The sequence below is a fragment of the Rhinoraja longicauda genome, chromosome 12 (assembly GCF_053455715.1).
Source record: "Rhinoraja longicauda isolate Sanriku21f chromosome 12, sRhiLon1.1, whole genome shotgun sequence".
Taxonomy (NCBI): Eukaryota; Metazoa; Chordata; class Chondrichthyes; order Rajiformes; family Arhynchobatidae; genus Rhinoraja; species Rhinoraja longicauda.
Genome location: NC_135964.1, coordinates 5,592,896 through 5,619,088, shown reverse-complemented (window position 1 = coordinate 5,619,088; position 26,193 = coordinate 5,592,896). Strand labels below are relative to the sequence as shown.

Below are 26,193 nucleotides of genomic sequence, written 5' to 3'. Positions count from 1 at the left end.
AGACTTGACAATCTATGTGCAGTGAAGCTAAAATCAAATTTGTTCTACAGGTTCAGATACGAGTGCAAGTTGAATTGTTATTTATATGTAAATGTGCACATTGTATTGGAAGAGCACATTTTCATGTGAATACACTGCTTCCTTTGTGCGGCTTATATTCTGGTGCGAGTGCGTGAAGAGTGCAGCTATGATATGAGCTCATTTATTCTGGATTAAGCAAATGTGATTTTAAAAAAATGCCAAACTGGTCCAGTTTCAAAGACTGGAATCTTAAAAAGAAAATGAAATGGACGCCTTTGCAAAGCCCAAACCTAACTCTGTCACCACATTTTGCATCTCAATCCGTGCTAATGTAAAATAGGTAGTGAGGAAATGCTTCTGGCTGTCAGCATGTCTTTAGCAGTGCGGCTTTAAGAGGCATCTGCACAGGCGTAACAGTCGTTTGCAGAGCCTGCTTTTGCAGCCTGCAGAATTCTGCTTGCTCAGTACTTCAGTCGTAAGAAGACAGGGCACACACTACCCATTTTCCTGATGAGCAGACCTGCCGAAACTTCTTCCAGTTATTCTCTGCTTCTTGGCCTTTGCCGAATAATAATTGAAGAAACTCGTGTCCATTGGGTTTCCTCCTGAACTTTATTCATCTGGTTGGAAGGATGCTGATGAATTCATGACAGGACAGTACGGCAGTCTCTCCGGTGAGTAATTATGCCTTTTACTCTACAGTATTTATATTTTGCTCCGTTTTTGTGACATTCCCTGCACAACTGCCTAATTCTCAATTTCAGCTGATTCCAGAGAAAATCTCAGAAGGCACAATACTTAGCAGTCTTTGGGTTTATAATCGATAATTGTCTACAATTGAAAATAGAGACATTTTGTTGCTTGTTTTCGAGATAATATTTCACCAATTTTATGGTACTATTTCCAAAGCTGGGCAGGCTTGCGGAAAATGTTCAAACTTCTCATATCTGCAAAGAGCTTATGATTCAGACTAATGTCAGTGATGTATATTCAAAGTTTAAAACCATGGTTATTATTTTAATTTTGGCTGAGCATACGATATAAGCCCAGACATTACATGTACTGTTTGACCTGCTTGTGGAACACATCTTTTAAAGCTCTCTTACCCAGAGACTGTCAGAACAGAAATTCCCAAAACGAAAATGGTCATGCATTATCAAGAATTCTGCGTGGATCGTCGAGATTGGAAAAGTTATTGGCAAAACTATTGATCACAAAATGATTAAGAGAGTATCGAACTTTCAGTCGACCTGTTAGATCGGCTTGGGGCATGCAGATGACAGCGGTTTCTTGGGTTGGCTCCCTGAAACTCAAGGGTGCCTTAGAATTCCTTTGAACATAGAGTTGACATTAGTTGCCAGGCTCCCTTCACTGAGAAGGTACCCATGCACAAGCAATGGACAGATCTACACAGAGGGCAACTGAGCTCTAACGTGACACAGAAACCAGATGTTCCTTTTACAAAGAAGCCATGACATAGAAACATAGAAACATAGAAAATAGGTGCAGGAGTAGGCCATTCGGCCCTTCAAGCCTGCACCGCCATTCAATATGATCATAGCTGATCATCCAACTCAGTATCCTGTACCTGCCTTCTCTCCATACCCCCTGATCCCTTTAGCCACAAGGGCCACATCTAACCCCCTCTTAAATATAGCCAATGAACTGGCCTCAACTACCTTCTGTGGCAGAGAATTCCACAGATTCACCACTCTCTGTGTGAAAAAAAACTTTCTCATCTCGGTCCTAAAAGACTTCCCCCTTATCCTTAAACTGTGACCCCTTGTTCTGGACTTCCCCAACATCGGGAACAATCTTCCTGCATCTAGCCTGTCCAACCCCTTAAGAATTTTGTACGTTTCTATAAGATCCCCCCTCAATCTTCTAAATTCCAACGAGTACAAGCCGAGTCTATCCAGTCTTTCTTCATATGAAAGTCCTGCCATCCTAGGAATCAATCTGGTGAACCTTCTCTGTACTCCCTCTATGGCAAGAATGTCTTTCCTCAGATTAGGAGACCAGGACTCTCCTCAAGCAACAACGGATCAGAGCCAACAAGCCAATCTGTGACGCTGACTGACCAATGAGTTAAAACCAAGGAGGATGCCGCAAAACTCTGCAGTATTTCCGCTGCCTCTGTAACTCACCTCATATCACTTTCATCCGACCGAAATGGGATAAAACTACTCAAAGGTAGAATTAAGTTGAAAGAAAGATGTGGCATGGTTTGGTCATTTGAAATGGCAATTGATGTTGGTGAGAAGGTTCTCAAAGTTGTTCTATAATTACTTTGGTTCTGAGGACTCCGTTGTTAATGGAGATTAATGGAAGTCAAGAGACTCATCTTATTTAACCACCAACCTAACCATAAGGACCTACTGTAAGGAAAATTTAGAGTCATGCGGCACAGAAACAGGTCCTCCAGCTCAACATGCCCATGCAGACCAAAATGCTTCCAGCTACAATACTCCAACCTGCCTGTGTTTGGCCCACATCCATCTAAACCTTTCCTATTAAGTACCTGTCCAAATGCCTTTTAAATGTTGTTATAGTCCCTGCCTCAACAACTTCCTCAGGCAGCTCATTCCACATACCCACCACACTCTATTATAAAGTTGCCCCTCAGGTTCCTATTAAATCTTATCCCTCTCACTTTAAACCTATGTCCTCTGGTTCCTGATTCCCCTATTCTGGATAAAAGACTCAATGCATTCACCCTATCAATTTTTGTCATGGTCTTCTACACCTCGATAGATCACCCTTCATCCTCCTGCTCCCAAAGGGATAACGTCCTAGCTTGTCCAACTTCTCCCGATACCTCAGGAAAATATCCCAAGTCAGTCTGATCGCTGACAATTGAGAAAATGTTATCTTGCTTCATCTGACCATCTCTCAGTCTGATATTCAGTGATATTACTATGAAAGGTTGATGCATAAGACTCAAATGCCAATTACTGGCCTGCTAAGGCTTGTCTTACAGTACATAATTGTGGGACAAGCATTGTAGAATAAAAGGGCCTGTCCCACTTAGGCAATTTTTTAGGCGACTGTCGGCGACTGTCAAAGTCGTAGCAGATCGCCAACATTTTCTTTTACCCGACGACAATGACCACGACAATGCCGAGTCAGGTTGAGATTACAGCGTCTTTGGAAACATCGCGAAATTCCCACGCTGTCAATGCTTCTCCGGCGTCCTAATTTTCGCTGAAATCACTGACAAGTCGGTAAGTACTTGAGAGTTTTGAAATATAACATCTTGTATGGGTTACTTAAAAACCAAGCTTCACGGTAACAAGGCATAAACTGGATTGACTTCCAGTTTACTAATAGCAGTATTAAGAAATTTAATTTTAAAAGTGGTTAAATGGATTTTTGTGTGGAATGTGGGCATTCCTTGAAAATGTACGGGAGATGCATATCTGGTTTCTGGGTTGCATATCTGGGTTGGGAGCCCCCTTTAAATGTAATCGCTGATGGCCATAAACATCGCAAAAATTCCCACGCTTACCTGACCGTCAAACTGTCGCCTCCAATCTACCTGTCAAATGTCCTGACAGTAAATACATTGGTTTAACACAAGTATTTTATGGTATCTTCAAATGACTTTACTTAATTTAATATTACGTGCTTCTAAATGCATCTAAGAGAACCTAGCAAACCTGGGGACAGCATGCGACAACGCCCATATTAAGCAACGATACCTGGCGACAAACCAGCTGTCGCTGAGAAATTTCATACCGGATGATTTCTCAGCGACGCGCCGAGATCCACTACGATTCTTGGAAGACTCCTCACGATCATGCCCGCGACACCCGGCGAACTGTCGGCGACAGCCTAGTCGCTGGCAGTCGCCTTAAAATCGCCTAAGTGGGACAGGCCCTTTAAGGGAATTTCAGAGAACACAAAACAATGAGCAAACCTGAAAAATAAACGGTGAAAGAATCCCGAGTTGGTTCATCTCCTTGCAGAGTCTAAAGACGCAGAAATTAAAATCACTCTCTTCCACAAGTTGCTGATGGCCTCTTGCACCATATGTGTCACGACCATTATCTTTAAAGATCTCCAGTAAAGATACTGCCTGTTTAAATTTCTGATTCACTACACAGATATCCACACGAAGAAAGACATTTCAGCTTGTAAAATCTCAACTGCACTTTGAATTTTTTGAAATGTACAAGAGACAGTTGGAAAACAGTTAGCAGGAATTTAAATCAAGTTTTCAACGGTGAAGTTATTACCTCAGGGAGATCTCCGCACCCTGAAAAATATTTAATAGTTTCCTGCTACAATAAATCCATTCTATAAATCCTAAAATCTATACTTCCTATACTTTGTCACTTCGTCAGAATGGAAAAAGTCTGTAGTCTGAAGAAGTCAGTAGTAACTAAGTCTGAAGAAGGGTCTTGATCCGAAACGTCACCCATTCCTTCTCTCCTGAGATGCTGCCTGACCCGCTGAGTTACTCCAGCATTTTGTGCCTACCTAGTACTAACTAAGAAATATGCAAACACTTCTAAATGTTTTCAAGTAGACCACAACATATTGTGGTTCAGACCACAGAGAGTATGTGGCATCAGAAATATTTGTGACTCATTTGTTGCTTCAGTCCAACATTAATATTCTAGAGGAGGTGTTATTGTTTCATTTATACCTATAGATCCATGAGTGATATATGAGGAGGAAACAATGACTCCTTCCCTCTCACGGCAGTTTGGACGAGTGAAATTTTCCTTGACTTGTGAGAATTTTGCTGAAATATTATTTCTTATGATGACGTAAGAGGATATTCAGCCTACGCCAGAGGAATAATCCAATCCTGACACTCCCCATTTGCCTGCACCCCATTGAAATCTGGATGGGAGCGGCAGTAAATGTAGTTGGGCCTTGGTCACCTTCACTAGTGTCAGGTGCACATGCCAATGAGAGTACTGATACCGGAGGCATCTCGGAACATGGATGACAACCAAAGGAAACAAAATGTCAAAGCTGAGAGGATGGAAATTACTTGGAAACAACAGGCGCAGGATCAGAGGCGAGGAACTGTGTTATTCACAAGAAGTGATCAAGCTGGAAATAGAAAGGATTAAGGGTTAAACATTTTGATGGAAGTGAATATTAGTGGCAGATTATAGACAATAGACAATAGGTGCAGGAGGAGGCCATTCGGCCCTTCGAGCCAGCACCGCCATTCAATGTGATCATGGCTGATCAATCTCAATCAGTACCCCGTTCCTGCCTTCTCCCCATACCCCCTGACTCCGCTATCCTTAAGAGCTCTATCTAGCTCTCTCTTGAATGCATTCAGAGAATTGGCCTCCACTGCCTTCTGAGGCAGAGAATTCCACAGATTCACAACTCTCTGACTGAAAAAGTTTTTCCTCATCTCCGTTCTAAATGGCCTACTCCTTATTCTTATACTGTGGCCCCTTGTTCTGGACTCCCCCAACATTGGGAACATGCTTCCTGCCTCTAACGTGTCCAACCCCTTAATAATCTTATATGTTTCGATAAGATCCCCTCTCATCCTTCTAAATTCCAGTGTATACAAGCCTAGTCGCTCCAGTCTTTCAACATATGATAGTCCCGCCATTCCGGGAATTAACCTAGCAAACCTACGCTGCACGCCCTCAATAGCAAGAATATCCTTCCTCAAATTGATTATTGATTGTTCATTGTGACAGAGCTTATAGTGCAGAAAATAGGCCATTCAGTCAATTGATTTTTTGTTGCTATTTTGACTTTACACAAGCTCCAGCCATTTTCACACCATCTGAGTCTATGAGCATCAACTCATGCACGTAGCTGTGCTTTTCTGTTGCTATTTTAGAATGCCAATACAAAGTGGACAGATAATTGAAAAAGGTTGAGATAAAGGTTAATAATTGAGAAAGATACCTGGCAATGGAGAAGAGGACGGGATGGGGAAGGGAGGGGGGGCGGAAGAAAGGAGGACCAGACGTGCGATACTTTGTAACTCTGTCGATGCCCTTTATAGGAAAGATGTTGTCAAGCGATAGGGTGATGTTGACCAGGGTAGGACTTTATTCCTTGGACTGCAGGTGGACAAATTCCCGAGTGGAATAGATCGGATAAATGCACAGAGTCTCTTGCCCAGAGTAGGGAAATCGAGAACCTGATGACCTAGGCTTAAAGTGAGGGGGGAGGTGGGTGGAGGGAGGGAGGGAGGGGGGGGGGGGGGGGGGGGGAGGGGGGGGAGATCTAATACAAACAGAGTAGCTTTTTATTGCAAAGGGTGGTGGGTGTACGGAAGGAGCTGATAGAAGAGATAGTTGAGGCACATACACTATTGTAATGTTTAGACAGGTACATGGATAGGGTAGGTTTGGATGGATATGGGTCAAAGCGGGCAGGTGGGATTAGTGTAGACGGGTCATGTAGGTCGATGTGGGCACGTTGGGCCGAAGGGCCTTTTTCCACACTGTACGACTATGACTCTATGACTCTAAAGTTAATTTAAAAATTGCTCACAATACATGCGCTCTATGGTAACAATATTACACTATTCATCCTGCTTTGCGTCCAATGTTTTTTTTGCTTTTAGAATGTATTGTGCACAAGCTGGAAGAATGAGATATTTAGAAAGCCCTTGGCCAGATGGAATATATTTGAGAGTCATAATAATATTAGATGGAGATACTCAAGTTGATATTTTCTGAGCTACATAAATAATGGAGTTTTGCCTGAGGACTGGGGTGCCAGGAATGAAAGAAAACTATAAAGACCATGATTGCAAGTCATACAGTGGGGAAGTAAAATTGATTGCCCTTTACACAATATTATATATGAACACATTAGAAGGTGGAATGTTGCATCAGTTACCAGCTTGGAAATAATGACACCAGTGACTGATGTTTACCTTTTATTCATTTACAGGGTCCAGGCATCACTGCTGAGAGCAGCTAATATTTTCTATGTGTAATTACTCTTGTGAATGTAGTCATGAGCCACTTTCTTGAAGTGCAGCAATCTTTATCGTGAAGGTAGTCCCACAGTAACGTTGTGAATGATGTCCTTGGACTTGGACTTAGAAGGATGAGAGGGGATCTTATCGAAACGTATAAGATTATTAAGGGGTTGGACACGTTAGAGGCAGGAAACATGTTTGCAATGTTGAAGGACTTCAGAACCAGGGCCCACAGTTTAAGAATAAGGGGTAGGCCATTTAGAACGGAGTTGAGGAAAAACTTTTTCAGTCAGAGTTGTGAATCTGTGGAATTCTCTGCCTCAGAAGGCAGTGGAGGCCAATTCTCTGAATGCATTCAAGAGAGAGCTAGATAGAGCTCTTAAGGATAGCGGAGTCAGGGGGTATGGGGAGAAGGCAGGAACAGGGTATGGATTGAGAATGATCAGCCATGATCACATTGAATGGCAGTGCTGGCTCGAAGGACCGAATGGCCTATTCCTGTACCTATTGTCTATTGTCTATTGACAAGAGTACATGGTGGCTATTTCTTTTGAAGTTGCGATATGTGATATTCCAAATGACACGTTAGAAGTTTGCGTGTCACATCAGTTACCAGCTTGGAGATTATGGCAACGGCAACTTGTATTTACCTTTTATTTATTTACAGGATCCAGGCATCTTGTGGGTAGTGGCATCCCCTTGCACCTATTACCTTTACCTTTCCAGGGAGTTGAATTGGGAGACAAAGTCAAAGAAGCCCTGGTGAATGGCTCCCATGCAATTGCAAATAGAGGGAATGGATGTTTAGGTGATGCCTTTCAGGCAGGAAGCTTTACCCTGGGAGTTATTATTATTATTCCAGGTAGTTTCCACCTGCACTTACCAGCCAAGACGAGCGTTCTCCTCCAGAAGCCTTGAACTGTGCGCTATTGTGTTCGAAAGACATTGGAAATTCATGTTCTAGCAACTATTCATGCAATTTGTCTGATTAATCTTTTGATCAATTTGGCCCTCAGGGTATTGACGTAAGGTGATTCAGTGAGAGTAGTGCTGTTCTATAATTTGCAATGCCGGGAGAAATTAAGTAGACTAGACTTGCACTCTCTTCAGGCTGTACGAATGGTGGGTGATCTCAATGAAACACGCAGGAACAGACAAAGTAAGGAGTTGGTTATAGTCGATGCTCAGTTGGTGTTTTCACTGGCCAGGGTTTTAGGACTGAGGTCACAAACTCAAAACAAGGGACTGGCCATTCTTTTCAGAGATGAGAAGAAATATCTTAACCCAGTAGGCTGTAAATCTTTTGAACTTAATATCCAGGAGATGTGCGAATATACTCGGTTGCTGAGTTACATTCAAGATCTTTCAATATTAATAGAATCAAGTGATGTGGGATTAGTGCGGATAAATGGGACTGAGGGAAAAATGACCCATGATCTTATTGAACAGCAGAGCAGGCTTGAGGGCCAAGTGGCCTACTCCTGCTCCTGTTAACATAGAAAATAGAAACATAGAAACATCGAAAACAGGTGCAGGAGTAGGCCATTTGGCCCTAGAGTCAGCACCGCCATTCAATATGATCATGGCTGATCATCCAAAATCAGTACCCCGTTCCTGCTTTTTCCCCAGATCCCTTGATTCCTTTAGCCCTAAGAGCTAAATCTAACCCTCTCTTGTTTCTCATTATCACCTGCCCTTACATCAGGGTTAGGTGATTGCACTCTCTCTAGTTGGAGAGGCTCATTGCCTGTCATGCATTTTTAGCCATCCGTAGAATAAAGAAAGTAGACCATTTATTTATTGAGCCTTTTCCAAAAACCAAACAGCAAAATGGCATTGGTAGTTGAATTTCTCCCCCCAAAAAAGCTTTAATTAGCAATCCAAAGTTATAATACTATTTCTAAAACAACATTATAATCAATTTTTATTTACCTGCCAAGGGTGTACAATGGTTGACTAGCTTATTGATCTTTTGATTTTTGGGGGACAGAGAAACGAGAATGTTGAACTGAGGCCAACATCAGTTCCTTCCAGAACATCTTCCTTTTCCAGTGCCTATACTTTGCTGGTTCCTCTGGTCTAATATGCAATAATTTTTGCCTGTAGTTTCAGGTCACATGGCAGGAACCATCTTGCTAATATTGTTATACATTCTGACAGCCCTTTGCCTTGTTCTGGGTGTCTGACAGATACTGTCAATGAAAGGAACAATCATTGTCAAGTGGTTGTCCTTTGTTCCTCTACGAGAATGTTCTAGCAGATGCTGACTAAATGCCACCATTAACAATCAGTCCACAAAATCCTCCTTGTATCGCAATTTCTTGAGAAAATCAAAACAAGTGCTTACAATCTTTTATGATCTTGTAACTTCTGTATTCAGGTAATGTATCACATGTTTTGCACAACATTCTTTTTCTGAGTTTTTCTTCAAATTCCTGTCAATTGTTTATAGTGCATTTTCCTGTGAATTTATTTATCCTTTCTCTCTCTTTATTTAACATTTCTCTCACCATTCAAGTGTAGTTACCTAATGACAAGGAAGAAATGTATGTCTTTTTTTTAGAGATACAGCACGGAAACAGGCCCTTCGGCCCAACGAGTCCGCGCCGCCCAGCGATCCCCGCACACTAACATTATCCTACACACACTAGGGACAATTTTTACATTTACCCAGTCAATTAACCTACATACCTGTACGTCTTTGGAGTGTGGGAGGAAACCGAAGATCTCAGAGAAAATCCACGCAGGTCACGGGGAGAACGTACAAACTCCGTACAGACGGCGCCTGTAGTCAGGATCGAACCTGAGTCTCCGGCGCTGCATTCGCTGTAAGGCAGCAACACTACCGCTGCGCCACCGTGCTGCCCTCAAATTTTTCAAATTCCTTGCCCTTGATAACCCATGGCATCTATCCCAAGCTGATGTGTCATTTAGAGTCGCTTATGTTAACGTTTTAAGATTGATTTCTCCAACTTCAGATAGCTCCTCTGTCCCTCTCTTTCCCCTCCCCCTTCCCAGTTCTCCCACTGTCTTCCTGTCTCCAACTACATCCTGTCTTTGTCCCACCCCCTCCCCTGACATCAGTCTGAAGAAGGGTCTCGACCTGAAATGTCACCCACTCCTTCTCTCCTGAGATGCTGCCTGACCCGCTGAGTTACTCCAGCTTTTTGACATACCTTAACGTTTTAAGAGTTTATTTGGACCAATTATTTTACTCAACATTTCTTAGTACCATCAGTGATGTGAATTCAGTGTAAAGGGTTACAACATGGTGCAATCACTGAGACCTCAAACTAGGGTTGTTGGAGTAGGAGTGGAGTTGTGATTATTCTTGCTATTGAGGGCGTGCAGCGTAGGTTTACTACGTTAATTCCCGGAATGGCGGGACTATCATATGTTGAAAGACTGGAGCGACTAGGCTTGTATACACTGGAATTTAGAAGGATGAGAAGAGATCTTATCGAAACGTATAAGATTATTAAGGGGTTGGACACGTTAGAGGCAGGAAACATGTTCCCAATGTTGGGGGAGTCCAGAACAAGGGGCCACAGTTTAAGAATAAGGGGTAGGCCATTTAGAACTGAGATGAGGAAAAACTTTTTCAGTCAGAGAGTTGTGAATCTGTGGAATTCTCTGCCTCAGAAGGCAGTGGAGGCCAATTCTCTGAATGCATTCAAGAGAGAGCTAGATAGAGCTCTTAAGGATAGTGGAGTCAGGGGGTATGGGGAGAAGGCAGGAACGGGGTACTGATTGAGAATGATCAGCCATGATCACATTGAATGGCGGTGCTGGCTCGAAGGGCCGAATGGCCTCATCCTGCACCTATTGTCTATTGTCTAAACAGAATTCCTGATTTTTTTAAGATTGCGTAACACAACCTTCTCTCAGCCACATGCGGGACAATCATTGCCATGATAGTGTGATGTTGAAGTAATCAAATTCTTCCGTCAACATATCCTGAATTGCAGCAGAACAAAAAAACACTTCCAATTTTGTCAGTCGTAACACTGTTTTATATTCTTCAAATGAAATTTCAAATTTGACTCTTTCTTTTCTTCCAAAAAATTATAAATGTCAAAAATACTCAATCTGCATTGTCACTTGGAGTACCAACTGTGCGTACCACCCACACATGATCCCCATGGCATCATTTAACCAGACCCACTCACTTCCTTGCAATTGGGTCCCAGATCTTCCAACACTGAAAACGAGCTGCATGCTTAATGACATTGAACTGTGCAATAAAGCAGGTGGAAGATACTGCCCAGACTATCTACAGTTCTGGTGTCAATATTAATTCTGAGGTTTAGTTAAGAGATACAGCACAGAAACAGGCCCTTCGGCCCACTGAGTCCATGCTGCCCATCGATCACCCGTTCACGTTTGTTCCGTGCTGTACCACTTTCAAACTCCCCACACACTGGGGGGCAATTTACAGTGGCCAATTACCGTACAGTCTGATTGAAGAAGGGTCTCGACCCGAAACATCACCCATTCCTTCTCTCCAGAGATGCTGCCTGTCCCGCTGAGTTACTCTAGCGTTTTGTGTCTACCTTCGATTTAAACCAGCACTGCAGTTTTTTCCCCTACCATACACACCCACATGCCTTTGGGACGTGGGAGGAAAACGGAGACAGAGAAAACCCACACGCGGACAACAGGGAGAGCATGCAAATCTTGCAAGGTCAGGATCGAACTCAGGACTCTGGCGCTGTGAGGCAGCAGCCCCACCAGCAGCCCCACCAACAGCCCCACCAGCAGCCTCACCAGCTCTCCCACCGTGCTGCCCCACCGTGCTGCCCCACCAGCAGCCCCACCAGCAGCCCCACCAGCAGCCCCACCAGCTCCCCCACCAGCTGCTCCACCAGCAGCCCCACCGTGCTGCCCCACCGTGCTGCCCCACCATGCTGCCCCACCAGCAGCCCCACCAGCTCCCCCACCAGCTGCCCCACCGTGCTGCCCCACCGTGCTGCTCCACCAGCAGCCCCACCGTGCTGCTCCACCAGCTCCCCCACCGTGCTGCCCCACCAGCTGCCCCACCGTGCTGCCTCACCGTGCTGCCCCACCAGCAGCCCCACCGTGCTGCTCCACCAGCTCCCCCACCGTGCTGCCCCACCAGCTGCCCCACCGTGCTGCCCCACCAGCAGCCCCACCAGCAGCCCCACCAGCTCCCCCACCAGCAGCCCCACTGTGCTGCCCCACCGTGCTGCCCCACCGTGCAGCCCCACCGTGCTGCCCCACCAGCAGCCCCACCAGCAGCTCCACCAGCTCCCCCACCAGCAGCCCCACCAGCAGCCCCATCCGCAGCCCCACTGTGCTGCCCCACCGTGCTGCCCCACCAGCTGCCCCACCAGCAGCCCCACCAGCAGCCCCACCAGCAGCCCCACCAGCTGCCCCACCAGCTGCCCCACCAGCAGCCACACCGTGCTGCTCAATTTGACAATTTAAGTTTCAACCTAAGTATTTTCACCATTACATTACAGCTGAGCTACTGGTGTGATCTCATCCAATCCTTTGCTGCCTCTTGAAATGACTATACCACTTGAAGTGAGTATCTCACCAATACTCTTCTCTTCAAATTCTACCTCACACCAAGTCTTGTTTAGGACCCACAATTAAGATAAAGCTCAATAATGAGATTCCCAACATTTCCTTCAAACTGCGCCTTGGCAGTTCCTAATTTGCAGAAATAAGGAACTGCAGATGCCGTTTGCAAAAAAAGATACAATGTGCTGGAGTAACTCATTGGGTCAGGCAGCATCTCTGGGGAACATGGAGAGGTGACGTTACAGGTTGGGACCCTTCTTCAGACTTAATCTCCGAAGACTGAATCTAAAGGCAGGTCCTGATCTGAAATGTTACCTATTCATGTTCTCCAGAGATGCTGCCTGACCCACTGAGTTACTCCAGCACTTTGTATCTACCTCTGTAATTTCTTCTGCAATGGAACTAAGCCCTTTCAATTCCGACTCCTTGGTTGCTCTTGAGTTCAATCACTCTCTTTAGTTTAGGAAACAGGCCCTTCGGCCCACCGGATCCACACCGCCCAGCGATCCCCGCACATTAACACTATCCTACACCACGAGGGACAATTTCTACATTTACCAAGCCAATTAACCTGTACGTCTTTGGAGTGTGGGAGGAAACCGAAGATCTCGGAGAAAACCCACGCAGGTCACTGGGAGAACGTACAAACTCCATACAGACAGCACCTGTAGTCGGGATTGAACCCGGGTCTCCGGCATTCGCTGTAAGGCAGCAACTCTACCTCTGCGCCACCATGACAGCCGAGACTATTCACAACCACACCGAAGAAAACCTAGCCTAAAACTTCTCCGACACTTTCTTCCCCTATCTCACTAGATTGTTCTCATCCAAGCTTAATGCGTTGGTCTAACTTTCTAACTATTAATAAGCAGCCTGATGTTCCTTTATGCGGCTCGGACAAACTTTGTTTGTCTAGGCTGCTGCAAACGAGAGCTATCTCGGACAATTTACTGTCTAACAATAAATGTAGGTTATTGTTGTCAACCTTTTATGAGAGGGCACATCAGAATAAAGCTGAATCACACCAACCCCCCCCCCCCCCCGAACAATTAGGCTGAGGTTATGAATTATGCATTCAACCATTTTACTTTTGCTGCATCGTGAATACCTGCAGAATACTGGCAGCGATGAGTTACATTCTCACAGCATAATTTGGAGAATGTCTTACATGAAATATTTGACATTTGCATTTCCTTTGCCAACAAAGAGCCCTTAAATACTTAAGAAGCCTTATTGTCACCGACTGAAATACAATGGATCTTTGCAAATCTTAGCAAAAGAAATTCCTTCTGAATACATAAAAGTGGCACTGTAGTGAGTCCAAACCGAGCGTTATTGTTCAAATGTCTTTATTCGTAGGTAACCGTAACAAACTGCAACTGCTTACTTTGGACACACACTACTTAACTAGCCAATACAATCTAATCTCATCTCTCTAGCTGGTCGCCAGACACAACTATACCTCGCGCTCCCGCATCCCGTGACTCGTTAGCCCAACCGAGGGTTCGAGACCCCCCCGCTAATCCGTATGTCCCTACATGACCCCCCCCAGAACCCTCGAAACCGTACCTCACGGGTGCCCGGACCTCCCTCCCGGAACGCGTCCGGAGGGGGGAAACCGATACCGCCAATGTGACGGGAGGCGGGGAGGTCGCCGTCGCCGGAGGCGTTGGAGGGGCCCCGGAAGCGGAGGGCGTAGGCGACGGAGAGCGCTTGATCGGGAACGGGGGCCCGGGCCCAACCATAGGCGGCGGGGGGCTGAGGGGTGGCAAACAAGGCGACGCTGGCAGCACCAGGGGGGCGGCCATAGGCCGGCCCCTGCGCGGCAGCTGGGCCACCGACACAGGGAGGTCCTGGTCCAAATGGGCCGGCTTGAGCCGGGATACCGAAACGAGTTCCTGGCGATTACCCACCTGTAAGGTAAAAGTGACAGCCCCTCTCTTCAGTACCTGAAACGGGCCCTGATAAACCGGCCGAAGAGGGGGGCGCTGGGAATCTTTCCGCAGGAACACGAAATCACAGTCCCGCAAGTCCGACGGGACGTGGACCGCCGCGCTTCCGTGCCAGGAGGTCGGGACTGGAGCCAGAGAACCTACACGTGCCCGGAGGGAACCCAACACCGACGTAACGGGTGGTGGCAAAGCGGGGGCGGAAGGGAGGATGTCACCTGGTACCCGCAGGGGCGAACCGTAGATGAGCTCAGCCGAGGATGTGCCTAGCTCGGCCTTCGGGGCCGTACGAATGCCGAGGAAGACCCAAGGCAGCTGGTCAGCCCAATCGTGACCGGTCAGTCGGGCACAGAGGGACGCTTTAAGCTGCCGATGGAAGCGCTCAACCATCCCATTGGATTGGGGATGGTAGGCGGTGGTCTGCTATAAGCAAGACCCATACAACTCTGCCAGCGCGGCCCAGAGGGAGGAGTTGAACTGGGCTCCCCGATCTGTGGTGATGATAGCCGGTACGCCGAAATGGGCCACCCAATGCAACGCCAGGGCCCGTGCACAGGAGGCCGCCGAGGTGTCCGACAATAGGAGCGCCTCCGGCCAACGAGTAAGCCGATCCACCACCGTCAGGAGATGAGTATAACCACTGGAATAGGGCAATGGACCCACCAAATCCACGTGGATGTGGAAAAAATGGACTGGGGGAACCTCGAAACTCTGGTATGGGGGCTGGACATGGCGATGAACTATGGAGGTTTGGCACGGAATACAGGCCCGTGCCCAGGCTGCCACCTGCTTCCGCAGGCCGTGCCAGACAAACCGGGCTGACCCTCGCCGCCACCTCCGCCTGCAGACAGCTCACGAGGTGGTGGAACTTCTCCAGTTCGCTATCCACCTTTTTAATATGGAACTGCGACTCCGCCTGTACAAACCACAGGTGCGGCTGATGGGCCCAGAACGGCGGTAGGTGCACCTCGCCCGCGCTCGCTCCCACTTGCGACATTCTGCGTGTTCTTCGCGTGTTCGGATCACGTCGAGGTCACCAATGTAGTGAGTCCAAAACGAGCGTTATTGTTCAAATGTCTTTATTCGTAGGTAACCGTAACAAACTGCAACTGCTTACTTTGGACACACACTACTTAACTAGCCAATACAATCTAATCTCATCTCTCCAGCTGGTCGCCAGACACAACTATACCTCGCGCTCCCGCATCCCGTGACTCGTTAGCCCAACCGAGGGTTCGAGACCCCCCCGCTAATCCGTATGTCCCTACAGCACCCTGATTTTTTAAATGAGATTGCATTCTTCAATAAGAACAAATAGACCAGTTACATGGCACATAATGGGTTAAAAAAATAATAATAATACAGTGCCTATTTTGTGATGAGCAGTAAACTTTTATTGAAATATGTATGCTGGACTTAAGATTAAAAAATATCAAGCTTACATTGCATTTTCACTTCACTTTGCTCAATCATTTTATAAAAGAAACAATGATGAATATTTAGAAGCCTGTATTATACTGAGTCCAAACAGAAAAAAAATATACATCCAACATCAAATGACCTAAATCTGAATCCATTTATCACAACAACTACTTTTATCGAGTGGGGATCGAAAAGTGTTCTTTCTAAATGGAATAGTTAAAATAACCTATTCGCAAAAGCACAGTATGGTTTAAGGTCGTACAATTCCACTGTGCTCATCTAAAGACGTAGGTTTGAAGAGTATGGTTTTAACTCATCTGATGAATGCTAATGAAGTCATATGTAAAATCAGGAGAACATGATGATCCAGTGGTGCCGATCAACAGCAGAAGGCTTCAAAACAAAAGCCTAAAAAGCTCACAATCTTGAATGTTTTCACAATATCCAATCAGAACTACAGATGATGGTTTACAAAAACAAGGGGCTTCAAAATGCTGAGGTAACCCAATGGATCAGGCAGCATCTCTGGAGGACACAGACAGGCCATGTTTCCAGCTGGGAACTTTCTTCAGACTAATTGTGGTGGCAGGAGAAAGGCGCAAGAGAGGTGGGGGGGTGTAATAGTGTTTTGACGTGTACATATTCTCTTAATATTTCCCTTAAGTTTGGACTTTAGGGTCACCAAGAAAATGCCTTTCAACGTGAAAGAGAAGTCAACTGATATCTACCAAAGTCCTTAAATGCCCAGAATTTCTTTGAAACCATTTTTGTCACAATGGCCTCACTTATCATATCATATCATATATATACAGCCGGAAACAGGCCTTTTCGGCCCTCCAAGTCCGTGCCGCCCAGCGATCCCCATACATTAACACTATCCTACACCCACTAGGGACAATTTTTACATTTACCCAGTCAATTAACCTACATACCTGTACGTCTTTGGAGTGTGGGAAACTCATGACTTTGGCCTGTCGTCAATTGACAGCTACAATACTGTATAAATGGCAGTGATGCAGATAAAAGCTCTCTGAGCAGGGGGTTTGGTGGGTTCAAGTGGAATCATCTTACTACTAGTTTTACCACAAATTTTAAACAAAGAGCAACGTTGTGCGTCGCATATTAGTTTCCCTCCAGCTTAAGTTTGCATCAAGCAATTTTAGTTACTGCGATAACTTAACTCTGCTTCCACTAGTGACACCATCATCAGGTGTCATGGACGTGGGCTTTTTATCAGTAACGCATTCATACCCGAGTCAGAAGATTCAGCTTTGAAGTACCAACTCAAAGGTAGAAATGCAAACGTCTGGGCTAGTGTTTTAGCGCTGAACCTAGAGAGTGCTGCTTTGTCGAAGGTGATGTCTTTTGGATGAGCATGAGACCCAAAGCCTTTAAAGTTCAATGAAGAACAGGGGAATTATTTGCAGTGTGCAGTCTATTTTTATCCCTCAAAACAGCATTACAACAAAATGGATTAGCTGATTATTATTCATTGCTGTTGGCAAGATTAAGTGCAGTCTAAATTGATTATTGTGCAACCTGTATTAGCATTTTTATCATTCATGTTAAGGAACTCATGATGGAATATTTTTCTTGATTCAGGCCGCAAAAAAAGGCCAAGGAGTTGCCGTTTTAACGACAGTGATGTGCTTGAACGTTCAACTTGTTTATGTTCCTCTGCCATTTAAGAGCAAATATTAATGTATTTGTGTATTTTTGTTGATATCTCTGGCAAAAATATTAGACAGAAAACTGCAGATGCTGGAAACCTGAAACAAAAGCAGAGGATGCTGGAAGCACTCAGTGGGTCAGACAACATCGCTGTGGAGAGATTCATAGCTGCATGTGACCGGTCTGTTTTTGATACCTGCTGTACGCTTCCAACTATCTTGGCAACATGAAAGCATTAAGCTTGAATTATGGCTCAACAAGTCCAACTACCTGCCTCTGTTCCTGACCTCTGGCGCTGTCTGTGTGGAGTTTGCAAGTTCTCTTCGCGAACTTGTGGGTTCCCCTGTGTCGGGTTCGCGTTCCCGGTCAGTTGGTTGATAATAATGAGAGTCGGCACAAACCTCACTCCTCCGTAGTTTATTAGAGATCTCGTAGACAGGTTTCTAAAAGCACACGCAGAGTCGTGGACTCCGGGGCCAGTGGAAACGTGTCACACCAGCCCCTAGAATTAAGCCCACTTTATTCCCAAAAAACGCAAAATTTACAGTTATTACAACCAATCAATATTGGAACAAAGTCAGTTTTCCCTTTTAAGGCCCGAACATGCTATTATTCAAGTGGACATCAGTCTGAAGAAGGGTCTCGACCCGAAACATCACCCATTCCTTCTCTCCCGAGATGCTGCCTGACCTGCTGAGTTACTCCAGCATTTTGTGAATAAATGCTATTAAGGTTCAAGCAGGGGGGGGGGGGGGGGAGAAGAGAGAGAGAGAGAGAGAGAGAGAGAGAGAGAGAGAGAGAGAGAGAGAGAGAGAGAGAGAGAGAGAGAGAGAGAGAGAGAGAGAGAGAGAGAGAGAGAGAGAGAGACTCAAGCATGTGATTTAACCTAGCACACAATGTTGCAAAGCCCATGCAAAGTCCAGTGACCCAAGCAAACAAATAAGTCAATAGTATAATCAATAGTCAATTTAGTTGTCACATGCGCATAAATGTGCAGTGAAATGATCTGGCTCTGCGTTCCTCATCTCCACACCTGGATGCTCTGGTTTCCAATATCCCAAAATTGTCTTGAACGAACGAATGAATGAATGAATGAATGAATAAGTTTATTGGCCAAGTATGTACACATACATGGAATGTGCCTTGGTGCTCCGCTCGCAAGTAACAACACCAACATACGGTAAACAATTACGAAATAAAGCATAAAACATTAAAACATTAAGAAAACAACATTACAGTTTAAACATGTGAGTGAAATAAACCAGAGCAAAAAGAGACTACAGACTTTTGGTTATTGAGTAGAGCTACTACTCGGGGAAAAAAGCTGTTTTTATGTCTGGCTGTGGCTGCTTTGACAGTCTGGAGTCGAACTGTTGGTTAACTCACTACTTTAAATTCCCAAAATGTAGTTCAGTGGTAGGTGAATCATACGGATGCAGATGGGCAAGTGTAAGGGGTTTCTGCGCCGAGCTTTCGCCCGACCTAAGGTCCCCGTGCCTTGCTCTGATCCCTTGACCAGGCCGCGCACACTGGTTCCCCCTGAGTGGTTCGACCCACTCACCCCCTACGGTTCTAGACACTGGACTTAGATGCAGGAGCGTTTATAGTGCAGAAAAATTCCACCAGACCAGATTTGAAAACCAGGGTTTAAATTAAAAGGCTTTTATTCAGCGCTTGGAACTATTGTCCATGAATATTTATATATTGCTATATGACATACCTATTAAACACGTACCGAATCACACGAATACTTATAACTATGAATCATTAAACACACACAGTTCCACAAGACATATACACGAATACCTTTTACTTATGAATTCTTAAACACACAGTTCTACAAGACATATACACGACTGTAAGATGGGGAACGCACGACGCATCGCAACATTGACCAACACATATTGTAATACACACCCAACGTTTATTCACAACCACCCTCCCCTCTACACTAAACTATGTCCAGGATATGTAGGATTTGGAGTACATGCTCACCATGGGGCTATTACTGGGGTTACTGGCTGTTTGCTTTGCAGTATTTCTTCTCCAGTTGCGTGCCTGTTCCTCTCTCTTGCATCCGTTCTTCTTGCCTGTCGTTTCTTCGTCCTGCATTCGTTTGACTTCCTTCTGACTCTCTTCTTGACTTCAGTTGACTTAACTTTTTCACCCAAAAGTAGTGGCCGGTTATACTATTTCTGACCCGTCCTATCTCCCGCCAGATCTTGGAATCTCTTTGTTCAAAAAGATATGTATGAGTTTTCTTCTGATCTGCGCTTATGTTCGGGGATACTGGGGATGGCCAGACGGTGTTAATTGGTATTTCGTTGCGAGGTGATGGGTGTTAATTGGTTTCCCATCACCTACCAGGTAGTTTTCTATGGGCTATTGTGCCCCCTCACCGAGATGGACTGTTTAGGTCGGCTTGGGGCATTGTGAGTATGCTGATGTCAGCGCCCCAGTGTCTGGACTCCGACCTGGTTTCGTAGGTTTCTGCATGGCCAATACCCATCCATTGTTCTGGCCGTGGCTTTGCAGAAACCTAGAGACTGGGTTGTAAGGTTTTTACTTTTTGTGGCTGGTCACGAGGTCCTGCGGCCATTTTAGGACCCACAGATTCAAGTCAAGTCAAGTCAAGTCAAATTTATTTGTCACATACACATACTCGATGTGCAGTGAAATGAAAGTGGCAATGCCTGCGGGTTGTGCACAAAAAGAATTACAGTTACAGCATATAAATAAAGTTAATAAGTTACTAAACATAGCACAAAAAGTGTCGACAAAAATTTAGTCTCTGGGGTTATCAAAGTTGACAGTCCTGATGGCCTGTGGGAAGAAGCTCCGTCTCATCCTCTCCGTTTTCACAGTGTGACAGCGGAGGCGTTTGCCTGACCGTAGCATCTGGAACAGTCCGTTACTGGGGTGGCAGGGGTCCCTCATGATCTTGCTTGCTCTGGATCTGCACCTCCTGATGTATAGGTCCTGCAGGGGGATGAGTGTAGTTCCCATGGTGCGTTCTGCCGAACGCACTACTCTCTGCAGGGCCATCCTGTCCTGGGCAGAGCTGTTCCCAAACCAGACTGTAATGTTGCCGGACAGGATGCTCTCTACAGCCCCAGAGTAGAAGCAATGAAGGATCTTCAGCGACACTCTGAATTTCCTCAGTTGTCTAAGGTGGTAAAGGCGCTGCTTAGCCTTACCCACCAGTGCGGCAATGTGCGTTGCCCACGTCAGATCCTCTGCGATGCGGACTCCCAAGTATTTGAAACTGCTCACCCTATCCACAATAGACCCATTTATCTCCAGTGGCGTGTACGTCCTTGGATGTTTAGCCCTTCTGAAGTCCACAATCAGCTCCTTTGTTTTAGTGACATTCAAGAGGAGGCTATTGTCCTGACACCAGAGTGCCAGATCAGCCACCTCCTCCCGGTAGGCCTTCTCATCGTTGTTGGAGATCCGGCCCACCACCACAGTGTCATCAGCAAACTTGATGATGGAGTTTGAGCTGAACCTGGCCCTACAGTCATGTGTGTACAGGGAGTACAGTAGGGGGCTAAGGACGCAGCCCTGGGGGGATCCTATGTTCAGGGTGAGGGAGCTAGATGTGTGTTCCCCCATCCTGACCACTTGGGGCCTGGCAGTGAGAAAGTCCAGGACCCAGGCACACAGAGGGGTGCTAAGCCCCAGTTCCAGCAGCTTTTCAACCAGTCTGCTGGGGACTATTGTGTTGAATGCTGAACTAAAGTCAATGAACAGCATCCTCACATAGCCCCCCTGGCTGTCCAGATGAGAGAGAGCGGTGTGTAGAACCTGGGAGACCGCATCATCCGTGGACCTGTTCGGACGGTTTGCGAACTGTAGTGGGTCCATGTTGCGAGGAAGGAGGGCGCAGATGTGCTTCTTGACTAGCCTCTCCAAGCATTTCATGACAACCGAGGTGAGGGCCACCGGTCGGTAGTCATTTAAACACGCTGGAGAGGCATTCTTTGGCACCGGTACAATGATGGATCTTTTGAAGCATGCAGGGACCACGGACTTTGCCAAGGAGAGGTTGAATATTGTGGTGAGCACTGGAGCAAGCTGAGTAGCACAAGACTTTAGTACTCGCCCAGATATACCATCTGGGCCTCCAGCTTTTCTCGTGTTCACACGCGTCAGAGCCCACCTCACCTCGTGCTCGGACACCGAGAATGTGTGCACATCCCCGGCGGTGGATCCCCCTCCAGCCTCGCTAGCCAGCGCCCCTTCGGTGCTGTTTTTAGACGGCGAGCTGGTGGTGTTACCCGTCTCGAACCGTGCGTAAAAAGAGTTCAGGTCATCAGCTAAGGAGGAGCCGGCACTTCCGGTTGAGGGGGTGCTGGACCTGTAGCTAGTTATAGTCCGTAGCCCCTGCCAAAGGCGCCTGGTGTCCTGCTGCTCCATCTGTGACTCCATCTTGTCCCGGTACCTCTTTTTTGCATCCTTCACTGCCCTTCGCAGTCGGTAGGACTCTCCCTTGTAGTCGTCCATGTTGCCGGATGCCAGGCCGGAGTTGTAAGCAGCGGTGCGAGCATTCAAGGCCATGCGAATAGACCTGTCCACCCAGGGTTTTTGGTTAGGGAAGATACTGACCCTTACCGTGGGGATGATGGTATCGGCTATAGTGGCAATGAAGTCCGTAACCGCTTCCGCAAACTCATTTACGTCTCTGGAACTTTCTTGGAACATGTTCCAGTCGACTTCGCTCAGTGCATCCTGCAGCATGGCCTCTGAATGGTCAGCCCACCGCTTTACGTCCCTCGTCACTGTCGCTTCCCGTACTATCCGTTGTTTGTACTCCGGCAGCAGGAAAATGGCAGCGTGGTCAGATTTCCCAAAAGGAGGGAGAGAAACGGCCTTGTAGCCTTTCCTGAACGGCGTGTAGCAGTGGTCCAAAGTTCTTTCCCCCCTGGTGACACACGTGATGTGTTGGTAGAAGTTGGGCATGACCTTTTTGAGATTTCCCCTATTGAAGTCTCCAGCCACCAGCACAGCCGCATCAGGGTTCTTGTTTTGGTGTTGACACAACACATCGTGTAGGGTGGACAGTGCCACGTCGGTGTCCGCATGCGGTGGGATATAGACGGCTGTGATGATCATCGAGCTGAACTCCCGGGGTAGGTAGAATGGTCGGCATAGGATAATTAGATGTTCCAGGTCCGGCGAGCAGGAACGAGAAAGCGTCTTAATATTCCCAGGATTACACCAGTTATTATTGGTCAAGAAGCAGACTCCTCCGCCCTTGGATTTCCCGGATTCTTCCGTTCTGTCCGCCCGGAAAACAGTGAAGGACTCGGATGGGCAGATCACCTGGTCAGGCACCAGCGGGGTCAGCCATGTTTCGGTCAGACAAAGGATGTTACAGTTCTTTATGTCCCTCTGGAATCTGATCCTTGCCCTCAGGTCATCCAGCTTGTTCTCCAGGGACTGGACGTTGGCCAGAAGTATGCTGGGCAGAGGTGGACGTAAGGCTTGGGTTCTCAGCCTATTCCGAATCCCCCCTCGCTTCCCTCGGTGTTTTTTCCGACTTTCCCACTGACCTGCGCTCCCACTGCTGCTGCCGCGGTGCGCTCCTTTGATGATCTCTATCGGTATATCGGTGAGTAGATTTCTGTTTAATAGTGCTCCTGTAGCGCTCGAGTTTAATTTTACGAGCGTTTCCCGGTCGTACATTGGTTAATGCTAAGTGCTAGCACACGCTAGAGCACTTAGGGATAATTTTAAAGTAAACATACCAGTTTAAAACGCACAGTTCCCGCAGAGCTACCACGACGGCGACTGGACTGGACCGCGCCATAGTTGACATCCTTTGTTAATCTGACCGCAGCCTTTCTCCGCTATCAGCCCCAGTCTCTCGTTTAAAATGTCCACACTGCAGCTCTTTGGTTTGGTGTTGCTTTCCAAATGAGGGAAAACTTCTCAAATCTTACAGTCCCTCCTGTTGATTTGCATAACCCCAGCTTATCGAATCAATTAAATAATGTGGTTGAGCAATGTTTTCCCGATTCTCCATATCCAGACCCCTGAGGTTTTAACTAAACTAGTGTTTCATTGCGAACGTACAGTCCCCATCTTAGGCTGACCTTTACTGCCCGTGTCCCGGGCAAAACTATATTACAAGTATGTACATTTTCATGTCAGACATATACACTTACACCTTGTCCCAGGCCGATGCCTCCGCCATCCTCCTACTGGTGTCCGCTTTAATGTAGGACATGAAAACAACACAACAGCAAAACGATACATTTTTTTACATTCCTTCACAATCACTCTTGATACAAATTCGAAGAGGAAAATACAAAAACACAGTTTATACAAATTCGAAGGGGACAATATAAAACACAGTCTACTCGGTGCGGAGGGGGGGGGGGGGCACGTCCTCCTAGCAGCTTGCGGCTGGGTCCTGCTCGCCCACCCGCACGTAACGGTCTCTCCATTCCCCTTGATGTACTCGGTTATTGAGGTGCTGCCCTCTTTTACATTTTACGCATATCAAATATAAGACTATCCCTGCTTGTATCACAACTAATGCGTGTGACGCTATCCTAACCCAAGACGGGACCTCGATATTGGTGAACAGGTCCCACCATGGTGGAATCACAATGTCTAATATTTCGGACCCTATCGCTACTGTCTTTTGCTCCAGGGTGTAAAATTGCCTTTGTGACATGGCGACTGCCTTTAACAGGGTTGTGAGATGTTCGGGAAGAGGGGGAATGGCGTACCCGAAATGCGCTACAAATCGCTGCAGGTCGGTGAAGTTTTCCTGTACAGTTAGGTGAACCGTGGAGGGTTCAGGAATGGGGACAATTCGCTGCTGTGCCACTTGAACCTCTGCCCTGGGTTTAAAACAGAAGCTGCTGTCTCTTACCGGACACGAACCGTGCTGTCCGTGTCGATAGTACTGCGTTGCAGTGGTAACACAATAGGTACCACCCCCTATGTATGCCACCTGTGGGGGCACATGGCTCTGTGCCATTGCCTCCATGGTACAATTCATAGGCTTCGCGCCAGCAGTCCTGAACCCGCATTGTTGTTCCGAAAAAGCATTCAAGTGCTGAGGACACAATATGATATGTGCTCCCTGGCTCCGACACCCCGAGAGGTCAGTACCCGTCATCGACTGCTCCCAGCGGATGACGTGCGATGGGACCGCTGCATAGCGAATATGGGCTTCCCCCTGAATGACTCCAATGTTCTCCACCCTGTACACTGGTGCGGGCCTTGTCGTCTTGCCCAACACTGGCATCCGCACCACTATTCCCATGACTGTGTGGTTTGACTGGCCACAATCTACGGGAACAGGGTATGCCTCCGACGCTAACCTGAGCTGGCACGGGGTGAGCGCATTCTGAAAGGGTAGCAGCGCCTGTAGGTGCTTGTTACTGATCCAGGACGGGACCAATCCTCCCTTTAGGTCCTCGAGGTTGCTGCGGCCCTCGCCCAGCAACCATGCCCCGTACAGTATGCATACCTCATTTTGCGCTGCCTGATCGGACGCGTTCCGATCTTCCCTAATCAGTGTGTTCACCGTGCCGACATGCCTTTCCAGCTCGGCAATTATCTCGCGCAGGTGTAGTGTCATTGCCTGGTCCTCATGTAGCTCGGACCCGACGACCTTGTTCTCATCCGTGAGGATGCCTTTTAACTGCGCCTTTAACCTGTTAATCTGGGTCTGCAGCTCCACGGTATCTAGAGCGTTGACCACAGATGTCCCGGTGTTAAAGCCTGTAAATACATCATTTACTACACCCCTCCTATGCCTCCCCGTCTGACTCCAGTCCTCCGGCTCTTGGCTATACAAGCTCTCCTTGTCCACACTGGCAAGGTCGAACTCGTAAAATTGCCGGAACATGTTGGTTAGTAGCACCTGGTACAGTTTTTCAGTTTCCCTGGGGCACCACCCCGGTAACCGCACCTCGGTGAGGTTTAAGATCACCGAGGCTACCGCGTAGTGCACCCCCTGGTACAATACCTGGTCAGTCGGTATCAGTACCAGGCCATTCCCGGGCCCCTTAGTGGTTTTAGGGCACTCACCCTCCTGTGCTACTGCCAGTGGAACTGTGGGAGGTGTAATGCGTGGTCTGGTGATGAGTTCAGTGGCGTTTACCGGGATCGGGGAAAGGGGGACCCCACAAGCCCACGAGCTAACATCCCACCTCATCCCCTTACCGTCATCCTGCCACTGTCTCTGGAAAAATATGCTGTTGCCCGTGGGGCAGCGATACCTCGAACCCCACATACACATATAAATCCCCTCATCCGGTTCCAACCATTTGTCCCAACACACACTCAACTGTTCTTTAGTCCCAGAAATAGTCCTGTGAGTGTCATTATCAAGTCTCTCCCACTCAACAGTGGAGTTGGCCATTGTCCTGCTCGTTTTCCTCAGCCACCACCGCCTGCTCGCGGGGACCTTCCCCGTGCATACCAGGCAGATCCTTTTGCCAACGGTGGCGCTGATCTTTTGGGCGATGATCTTGACTCTCGGGCACAATAATGAGGTGTCCCGATAAGCAAAACCAGGGGCGCTGGAATACTCTGAAGAGTTCGATCCCAGCCACCCCGGCCACCGGCATTCATGGAAGTAAACTGCGGTCTCCTCCGCTTCTCTCCTTCCAGTCCCATCGGTCGCGATGGGAG

General features: G+C 47.0%; 1 protein-coding gene across 1 annotated transcript in view; it reads left to right on the top strand.

Annotated features, from left to right (window-relative positions):
* Positions 1-271: 271 nt before the first annotated feature.
* Positions 272-26,193, top strand: part of LOC144598482 (galactosylgalactosylxylosylprotein 3-beta-glucuronosyltransferase 1-like) — a 104,036-nt gene continuing 78,114 nt past the window's right edge. Inside the window, exon 1 of the mRNA XM_078408626.1 lies at positions 272-695. The gene's annotated coding sequence lies outside the window, so the exon portion shown is untranslated. The remainder of the gene's footprint in view (positions 696-26,193) is intronic.